Source organism: Toxotes jaculatrix, chromosome 16, assembly GCF_017976425.1.
Source record: "Toxotes jaculatrix isolate fToxJac2 chromosome 16, fToxJac2.pri, whole genome shotgun sequence".
Classification (NCBI taxonomy): Eukaryota; Metazoa; Chordata; class Actinopteri; family Toxotidae; genus Toxotes; species Toxotes jaculatrix.
The window spans coordinates 12,519,420-12,527,123 of NC_054409.1; positions in this window are offsets into that span (position 1 = coordinate 12,519,420).

The window sequence follows — 7,704 nt, forward strand, 5'->3', positions numbered from 1 at the left end:
GGACACATTGACCTACTTAAAATTTCTTTCCACTACTACCGTTCCCAGTAGTGTTAACTTTTCCTGTTTTATGATGATAGCAGTAATGTAAATTTGGTTTTGAACCGGTTTCCCAGGATCCTCCTGGCTGTTTCTCAACAGCAGTTCAAGTGTTTCATCCATGCAACATGCATGTCCCTGTTCATGACCTTCAAACCATGTGTGTGTCTAAAGAGTTAACTGTGAAAAAAGCCAGAAGCCAAATCTAACGTAACATGTTTTTATTTTGATTTGGTTGGATGAGCTGATGCATTTCTGACGACCGCAGCGTCCTCAATCATCATATCAGATTAATGAATGCCCTTGAGAGGAAAGTCTTTCCACAGTCAGGTGCAGATGATAAATGTGTACATAATTTAACATAACAACCTTAGCAAAAAGACTGTGAGGTGAATTCATAACACAAAATTTTCAGTCATTCAGTGCATTTACAGCATAAGGAGCAAAGCTTTTACTGACACATCCTTGTTCTGCAACTGTGTAATATTTCAAAAGCGGATCTTTATTGTGAGCTTGACAGGTTTCTCCAAACACACAATAAAATCAGGAAGATCATCTGTGTAGGAGTTAATGGATTAGCATTTAGCTCACTTTCTGTATATTAAACAAGCAGAGGGGGGCAGTAGAGGACTGCAAAGAGACCAGGTCTATGTTTTACTGTTTTCAAACACTTGCATGAAAACATCAAGTAAAACTAATAATCTTATATAATTTTGTCGTATTGCCATTCATATTATCTCACCCTTTGGATATTGGTTTTCCGTAAAACTTGCTCGGGAAATGTCATACGATCAATGACAATATCATGGAATAAATTATACTTTGTCTGAAGTTATTAAAACATCTTTTGAGATGGTTGAGTTGAGGAAAAGTTGTTACCACATTGTCAAATGTCAATTTTGTAAAGATCATTTTTTAAGGAATTAAAATTGCTGATATTTTTGGCTCACAGTGGAGGGAGCAGTAAGATTTCCTTGAAATATCCCACTCTCTGCCTGCACTCAGTCTCATTGGCAAAGGCCTCCTTTTGCTGCACCTTAACAGGTAGGAAGTTTGACGACAGCCTGTTATTGTATAATACTGGTGCAGAATTGTCCAACAGTGCTGCTTCATGCTTTCATCAATTAGTCAGGGTAGTTTTCCTGGGCCAAGAATCAGGCTATATTCATAGTGCAAAAAATTGGTCAATTCTACACTACTGTTTTTCAGTAGATCAAGTGTTTCAGTGTGTCAGAAAGTTTGACTGTACAGGACAGTTGGTGTATTTTGCTGTAAGCGGCCCACAAGCCACTGTCACAGGTGTCCACTCTGCAGGGGATTGCTCTGGTTTTGAATATTTTAACTGCTCTGTGATTCCTACAGAATGATTGATTGGTTCTTTCTAGCCCACATTAGGTCTCTGCTGGTGACAGTTGGTGCAAAGGCCTTCAGGTGTTCACTCTGGTTGGAGAAGAGACTCCACAGCCAGCAGTGTCCTAACATACTCGCAAATTGCATTCAAAATGTATGCACTTGTCAATTAAATGACAGTTTAAATGGAATATTGTGACACACACTATGTTACACATCTACAGCTTCTGTATCTACAGTCAGACATTCACAGAACCTAAAACACATGTATCCACACTTACAACTCACACACACACACGCGGGGGTACCTCAATTCATCACATCCATGCAAGGGCATAATGACCTGTTTTATAAGGGGTCACGCTTTGTGTGTAATGCATTTTAACAGTGGTCAACCACACTAATGTTAAGTCAAGGGCAACTTTGTCTGTGGGAAAACATGACTTTAGTTACAGATAGAAAATAATTTCAGAATAATGTTATAATGTATTGTGTTATGATGTGTTTTCAATATATTATTCTTTACAGTATATTACTCATATCTGGACTGAAATGAATGAAGGGTCCATTGTGTGTGTGTGTGTGTGTGTGTGTGCTATGTTGGTACTTACCTCTCATCTGGGGACAAAACCTAGTCCCCACAAGATGTTAACAATTTAGCATTAATGTTTGGTTTTTAGTTACATTTAGAAGGAAAGGTAATATAGTTCCTCACCACAGAGAGAACTGAAGTGACATGTGAAACATGAGAAACAAGAAATATGTGTGTATATATGTTTGTATGCCAGTGTAGGCTTATCTTGTTTTTTTCCTTTGATTTTAAGACATCCATCAAACTTTCTACTTTAACATTTACCATGTATTTTTTTTAGTTTAAAACACAAATTACGTTTTCTTAACAATGTAATACAATTGAGCTGCATACCTTGTGCATCATAAATCACATTTAGTGGAGGAGAGAATTTAAACCTCCTCGACTGAGGGCTTGAAGGCAGCTGTGTCCTCGAAGGTCGCTCTTCACGTAGCTAAAACCAAGTATTGTGGCACTGTGCCCTGCTCATCTCCTCAACCTAACATCAACGCATATACTATCCGCTTGGTTAAAAAAGTTGCACAGCTGAAAGGTGGCCAATTTTTTTCATGTGGGTGGATAGCTACAAATCTTGCCATGAAGGTCACTGCTTTTTCAAACCCATCTCCACACTGAAATGAACTTTTAAGACTTGATCAGCATAATAGTTTTGTCTGCGCACTGCATTCCTATGCTCAAGCGTGTGATCCCCGCCAATAGGTCATGCCAGATAATTAAACCGAGAAGCTGAGGGAAATTCAATACACTCTATTACAACTGAGGGAGCCTTGGACTCAGGGGAGACTTTGGTATTCATAGACTGGATGTAAAGCTTTTCTAAAGCATCAAGTGGCTCTAACTCCCACTGGAAACACAAGCCATTAAATGTATCAGTGTTAACTTTGGTTGTCTCACATTACAGATCAGTGAAATATTGCAGTAGCTTTATGAAAAGACACCATGATAAATGCTTTCAAAACCACTGATCATTGTCCACAACCCGTAACCACCTGTGTTCTCAATGACTGAGCTAACAGGTGACTCTGTCAGGGTGGAGTTAGGGATGGAGTTAGGGATGTGGTCAGATTCTGGAGCTTTGATCTCACCATAAATGTGACAAATAACAAAATGTGAAATTCATTTTAAGGGCAAATCATTCTCATCATAATTTAATGTATCACTTTTTTTAATAACAGCCCACAAAGTGCTTAATGAAGAGCTAGAAAATTTTGATTTAGATTTAGAACAACTAGTATGTGCATGCTCACACGCCTCGACATTATTTACATGCAAAGCAGCACACCTTGTTTGCTTTGAGTGCACTAATGAGTCACGTTTGACTTATTACCGGTTGGATAACAAATGAGACCAGTGAGTTTTAAACTGTGGCAGAATAATGATGGAATCACTGACATTAGGTCTAAGTCAGAAACAAAACTTTAAAAATTCATGATATATGGTAAAGTCAGACAGTGTTCTCTACAGATTTGAGGCATTTTTTAAAATTATTATGTTTGTTTTGAGGACTCATATAACATTTTGGCTTCATGTGCTGCTTGTACCCTGTGTCTATTTTTGCTGCACTAGTCCAGACATGTTCCGTCAAGGTGAAGTCTCTCATGTCCTGTGCTGTCACTTTGTCGCACAAGACGTCAAGAGTGGAGGCAGTGTTTTAGCTCAAACTCTGGACTGCGCAGAAACGAAGCGCAGTCCAGAGTTCCTGCAGTCTGTCCTGCAGTATCCCACGGCTCGTAGGGGGCAAGGGATGAATTCAATATGACCTTTTGTGGAATGTGACGGCAGAGAGCTGCCAGAGCTCAGTCTGACAAGTCTGCCAAATGATTCTCTCACCGTGCAAGTGTCAAGCAGCTCCTTCTGCTGACCCTCCCCTCAACCTCACTGCCATGCATCAACTAGGAGCTGGGCTCTTGACAGCATCACTTTTCCACAGTGTGGTGACTGTGGGAAGAGTGGCCTTTGGTGCATGGACACACAAAATTACATCCACACACTGTTTAACATTGGACTCCACAGGTCAATTCTTCTGCACAAGCACTGCATTTCATCTTAATGTGGCGGAAATTTGTGAGTTTGGTGTCTGTCAAACCAAGAGACCTCACAAGTAGAATGAAAACTGTAGTTGAGTGTTCATTGTTTCATTCATTGACAAATGAAACCAAATCTACCACAGTAATTACAGTACAGTTATTTCCTTTCATTCTTTTTTTTTTTTTTTACACCTGTCTAACTAACAATTTTTCTGTATGCTCCCCTGCAGGTTATTATTTAAGGTTATTGCTTCCAGGGGAAGCAATAACCTTAAATTGCACAGTTCTATTAAAAAATATATAATTTACATAATGCTCATTACAGTCCCATTATTATTAACCACAGTATATAAACACTGTTAAATGTTTAATTCTATCAATTTGGTTTGTTTAAAACAACAGCTCAAATAGGATCAGTTGGACAAACTGCTGAAAAGTGACCTGTCTCGCTGCATTTGCCCCTGGGAGAAGGTGCTCTCCTGGTGGACCGCAGAGCCACACCAGTTAATTAACACCACTCAAGTGTGTCAAGAGGAGAGAAGAAAAATTGCTGCTCTTAGTGGTGTCACACCCCGACCTGCACGGCGTGACAAAAGGGAGATGCTGGGGGGAATAACAATGAATTCGTTTTAAACTAACATGATAGTAAATTACAAGAATTAAAAAAATATATATCTTGAAAAGCACAACAGAAGTACAACCTATTACAAACAAAAACAAAAACACAGTCAGTTGTGTTTGTGCATGTAATCTCAGAATAGAATGCTCTTGAAGAGTAGAATACTAAACAATCAAGCAGGAGGGTCATTACAGCAGAAGTAAAGGTTGATGCTTTTCAAACTTATTTCACCTCAAAACAGAGTGAAGTTTGGTTGAGTGTAATTGGGTGGAGGCCATTTTTAACATTTTAGCTAATTTAACTGCTGTAGTTTTCAAGTGAGAGTGAAGACTGTGACTGACATTGGATTCTTTTTCACTGTTCCCAAGCACTTGTCTTAGTTGTCACCAACAGTTCACTTTGATTTCCAACCATGCCAGTATGCAAGCTGCTGAAAAATTTCTGGATCAGGTGACATTACTTCTCTAATGTACTTCTTGAAAAAATGGTTATATTCTGTATAATCCCCTTCCAGCCAATCTGTTCACAAAGCAACTCAGAGGGCGAGTGTGCCGTGTGACTGATGTGACGATGACGTATTTCACATTCCTGATGAACAGCTTTGACCATTACAACAGAAAACATGCTTAAGAACATCAGAAAGATGGAGAGCATCTCCCAGTTGGCGTCTGCAAGCTGTCATGTTACCTTCATCTGTCTTCAAGCCCAGGGCTCCTTTTCACTGACACTAAATAATCACACACTCGGTTCCACACAGCCGCGAGACTGAGTACTCAAAATAATCTGTCTCGCTACAGATTCATGTGACCGCGCTTAGCCGATAAAGTCATTTGGATTCTTTTATTTTTCTACAAAAATATTTTACATTAGAAAACACAGCTTGAAATATACACAGTCCACTTGGTTTTGCAGTAACCATGGAACATCTCCACTCAAATATATCTGTGTCTATAATTAAACTGTAGGTAAATATATCAGCAAGAATAAATCCGGTTACTATCTTGTGAGGTCTGCAAAGGACATCACCAGTAGGAGCTTGGATTGACGAAGAAAAGGCTCAGTGAACTAGAATCTGATCAAAGCAATATGGAATCACAATCTATCCATATTTATTACAAAAAATGCAACAAAACCAATACTGCCTCTGATAATGGCGGGGAATGCTTCGGTACCGGGGGTGAAAATGATGGATTCATGGAGATACATGAGCAGCAGTTCATCAAAACACGTGGGAGGTAAGGGAGTTAAGCGAGGATAATGACGTTAAGCGGCATTAAGAAAGTCTGGGATCTTAACTTTTCTGTCTCACAGGAAATCCTTCATTTGTCTCATTTCCTGCATCCCAGCATGCCCTTTGCTCCATGTAGCTGTACTGGACAGTATTCACCTATCTACCTGTTTGCAGCCCTGAATGCCATTTATCTACCTGTCAACAGCCCAGCACGCCATTCATGTGTCTTCCTGTCAACATCCCATGGGGCCAAGCGTCTGTAAGCGTAACTATCTATCTACTCTACATCCCAGGGTACTTTTCACCTGTCTGCCTTGATACACACCAGGGTGTCAGTCAGCTGTCTTGCTTCGGTATCTATGTTTCCAAATGTTACTCTTCTCCCTGGTTTAAGTCTGTCAGGTAGCTCTACCTGTCAGACATAGTCAAAGTTCCATCTCTTCCTGTAGGATTGGTGGACCCAAACCCTAACCACCGCTATAACCCTAACCTTAACTGTAACCAACCAATTTCATTGGTGGAGAATGCTGGGAGGCAATAAGCAACTTGGCAGGACATTCTGCTTGCCAGGCACTGTTTAAAGCAATAGTCTGACATTTTGGGGATTATGTTCTTGCTGAAAATAACATGAAATATAGATTAAAAAAAAAAAGCCTACACCCAGGAGCTGGTTAGCTTGGCTTAACATTCATTTCTACCGCTTAATCCATCAGGGTCGCGGGGGAGCTGGAGCCTATCCCAGCTGACTATGGGCGAGAGGCGGGGTACACCCTGGACTGGTCGCCAGTCAATCGCAGGGCTGACACACAAAGACAGACAACCACACACGCACACACTCACACCTACGGGCAATTTAGAGTAGCCAGTTAACCTAACCCATGCATGTTTTTGGGACTGTGGGAGGAAGCCGGAGTACCCGGAGAGAACCCACGCAGGCACAGGGAGAACATGCAAACTCCACACAGAAGAGCCCAGACCAGCAAGAGGGTTCCAGGTTCGAACCCTCTTGCTGTGAGGCGACAGTGCTAACCACTGCACCACCGTGCCAGCCATGCTTGGCTTAACATGAAGCCTGGAAACAGGGAGAAACAGCCTGGTTGTGTCTGAGGGTCATAAAATCATCTTAGCAGCACCTCACGGCCTGTAAAACCACAATATGTCATCTTACACTGTTTTTGTATGTATTAAAGAAGCTGGATAAAATGTGATAATTAATAAGCTATAGAGGTGCAAGTAGGTGGATTGAGTTTGTGTACCTTTGATCAGAGCCAGGCTAGCTGTTTCCCCTTGTTTTTTGTCTTTAAGCTAAGATAAGCAGCTCCTGGCTGTTGCTTTGCATTTAGCGCACAGATGTAAGAGTTGTATTGATCTTCTCATCCAACTCCCAAAATGTGGAACTATTCCTTTAAGGTAAACACAGACCCTTTTCACCAGTGTCTATCTGCTTATATCCCACGATGCAATTCATTATTGCTGTAAACCTGTTGTACATGAAGTAAAATAATTATCATCGGTGCTGTAAGACTACTGTTGTATTTTATGTGAACATAACTTTGATCTGTCCCACCCTTCAGTTAACTCTCCTTGCAGAGAAAGTTCAGTCATTCGAGAAGCTAAAGAACAGACCTTGTGATTGTGTGTACCTCAATTTGTAAAGTATGATACTAGCACTGTCATTGTCAGTGGACTGATGGATACTAGGGATACCCTAGTATGACATGATAACTGTATGCACTACCCATACTGCAAGGCGCTTTAGATGACCACCAAATGGCATGTGAAATAAATAACAGCAAAATAATAGCAAAAACATACCAATTGATATTTATATGAACAAAATGTTGTA